Source organism: Triticum dicoccoides, chromosome 4A, assembly GCF_002162155.2.
Source record: "Triticum dicoccoides isolate Atlit2015 ecotype Zavitan chromosome 4A, WEW_v2.0, whole genome shotgun sequence".
NCBI lineage: Eukaryota > Viridiplantae > Streptophyta > Magnoliopsida > Poales > Poaceae > Triticum > Triticum dicoccoides.
In genome coordinates this window covers 673,443,414-673,446,706 of record NC_041386.1, presented here as the reverse complement: position 1 = coordinate 673,446,706, position 3,293 = coordinate 673,443,414, and positions in this window count along the sequence as shown.

Below are 3,293 nucleotides of genomic sequence, written 5' to 3'. Positions count from 1 at the left end.
ACACACACTCCAACAAAGGCATCATCAAGACAGCATGCAGGCGTCATCGTCGTCACTTCTCCCCTAGTGGCCTCATCGCCAACCCTTAAACACCGAGCAAACGACTCCGACTTCGCCGTAGACGATCATTGACCCAACCCATACTAAAGAGGCCATGAGGAGCCACATGAAGACCCATGTCAGAACTCAGCCACCTGTGGCAAGACAGCGCAGCTCCAACTCTGATGAAGAACTACGAAGGAGAACTAGGCAAGATTGGCGCCATGGAGGATCACCGAACGGACCACCCGTCGCATGTCACGTATACCACTGGGCCCCACCACAACAGCTTCGACTTCACCACGACAAACAGCCGAGGCAATCCCATGGACACGCCGGAGAAGAGCCGACTATCTCAACCAGCGCCACGTCTCCGACCTCGCTCACCTCCATCATTGTTTCCACAGAAGCCTCGACGCGAACCGAAGCCATCCACAAGTCCCGCATGCTGATGTCCAGCTCCAAAGACGAAGCCCCCTAAGGGAAAACGACACCAAGGCGCCGCCATCGTCCGATCACCCAGGATCAAGGGTTTCCCCCGGAGCTGCACCGTCGACTGGATCCATGCAAGAGGGGTGTGGCAGCAAAGCAGTGATGCCTCCAAGATGGTCAATGATAGCCGCAACCATCGCCATCACTAGTCACGGCACAAGGCCGAGGTAGGGTTTTCACCCAAGCTCCCAGCACACCCTCGACCGCACATCAATCTGCACCGACGCCGACAAGGCCACCCATCACCACCACCACCATCGAACCTACCCGTGGACGAAGAGGCACCAAGAACCACTGTAGCCATCCGCATCATGCGGAGACTACCGGCGGCCAAACTCAAGCGTGAGGCGCCAAATCCATCACCTATCAATCGGATGAAGGACCGCCGGACGCAACGCGAGCCACCATGCCCTACCAAGCACCATGCCGGCAAGGGGTATAGGAGCGCTGCCTGAGGCCAGGAGCCACCATGGATCCGGGCCGCAGCCCTACATCAAGCGCAGCAACGTACACCATGCGCGCCACCAAGCACCCGCCGAAGACCAGATCTGAAACGCCGGCGGCATGCAGCCGCACTTCCTCGCCGCCACAGGCCCCTTGCACACCCTGCAAACCAACCGCGCCGCAGCACCACCATCACCGCCTGAGCCCCTCGCACGCCCGGCGCCCTTGCCACGGTGCCCACACAGCAGATCCGCGTTGCCTGGACCTCCCACACTCCCAGGACTCCCGCCTGGGCCCATCACGTGCAGATCTGCGCCAGCCCGATCCCTCAATGCACCTCCCCTCATCGGAGAACCCGATCAGCGCAGGCCGCCGGAGACCGCGCTCCCTTTGCCTCCTCTTGCAGACACCTCCTCAAGCCACACCTTCCCTTGCTGCGACGCCCCTAGCCAGCTCCCTTGCCACCGCTCCAGGTCACCGTGCCCCTCGAACCGCCGGGACACAGCCGCCCCGACGCATCCACGCTGCACCGCCCCTGTGCACGCCCAGCCGTGGCCGCCCCAGCCAGAGCACGCACCAGCGCGCGAGCAAGACCGAAGATCCCATCGAGACGGATTTTTTTTGAAACTATGATGATTTTCATAGCAAATTCGAAAACTATACACCTTAATGCAGAGAAATCAAAAGTATCACCCTGTCGGCCTCCTGTTGGCCGAAGAGGGAGACATTTCGGCCAACAGTTGGCCAAAGAGTCCCTCTTCGGCCAACACCTGCTCTACTGTTTTAGAAAATTCATATCAATTAGGATTTTTAGTATTTTAATTTGATTCTTTTGCATTAGATTATAAATTTTATGAAGTTTCTGTAGATATCAAATTTGACTAGATTTGAAAGTTTGAATATGAATTTTCATGAATTTTCTCAAATCACTAGATTGCCTATAATTTGAGCTAGGAGTATTCTTTTTAGATGGTTCTTTTTTCTACTGGTTCTTTGTGACTTTGTTTATCAGTAGTAATTAATTGGTGAATTTTAGTATTATTTAAAATTAGGTTTTTACGAAAACAGTTCTGTTTTAGTGTTTTATAGGTTTTGTGCTATTTCTTTTAATTGTAATTGCTTTAAATTGTTTTCTTTATTTTTTGACATATTATTTTAATTTCTGTTAAGTTATTAGTAGATATTTTATTTGTAGTATTTATTGTATTTTATTTCTTTTATCCTCCATTTTCTTTCCCATCATTCTTTCCCTCCATTTTCTCCCGCTATTTTCTTTGCCGCCATTTTCTCCCGCCATTCTTTACCGCCATTTTCTCCCGCCATTCGTTGCCGCCATTTTCTCCCGCTATTTTCTTTCCCATCATTTTATTGGCCGCCATTCTCTCCCTCCATTTTCTCCCGCCATTTTATTTCCTGCCATTATCTCCCGCCATTTTCTTTCTCGCCATTCTCTCCCGCCATTTTCTTTCCCGCCATTCTCTCCCGCCATCTTCTTTCCCGCCATCTTCTTTCTCGCCATCTTCACTTCTCAACTTATAAAACGAGCCTCATGGTGTCCACGACCGTAGATAACATCATTTGACACAGTCTATGTCTCCTGCGTCGGTGTTGCTGGTAGAGTGTGAAACACTGTCTGAGAGAAGTCATAAGTGTTTGCAGCTTCGTCATCATCATCGGAGAGTGTTTCACACTTATGACTTCTCTCACACAGTGTTTCACACTCCACATGAAGGCATCATAGTCATCCTCCGTCGATGCAGCACTCTTTAGTGTGGCGGGAGAAAATGACGGGAAAGAAAATGGCGGGAGAGAATGGCGGGAGAAAATGGCAGGAGAAAATGGCGGCAAAGAAGATGGCGGGAAAGAAAATGGAGGGAAAAAGATTGCGGAAAAGTATTTTTTTTCATGTATAAAACGGCAATGGTTGTACAGGATTTATAAGGCACTGTTAAATATAAACTCCTATGAAGCTCAAAACAAGTTTTCTAGTAGGATAAAAGAAATAAAATACAAAAAAAGTACTACAAATAAAATAGCTAATGATAACTAAACAGAAACAAAAGAATATGTCAAAAAACTAAAGAAAACAATTTAAAGCAATTAAAATTAAAAGAAATAGCATAAAACCTATAAAACACTAAAATAGAACTGTTTTCATAAAAACCTAATTTTAAATAATTATAAAATTCGCTAATTAATTACTACTGATAAACAAAGTCACAAAGAACCAGTAGGAAAAAAAATCATCTGAAAAATACCCCTAGCTCAAATTATAGGCAATCTAGTGATTTGAGCACATTCATGAAAATTCAAATTCA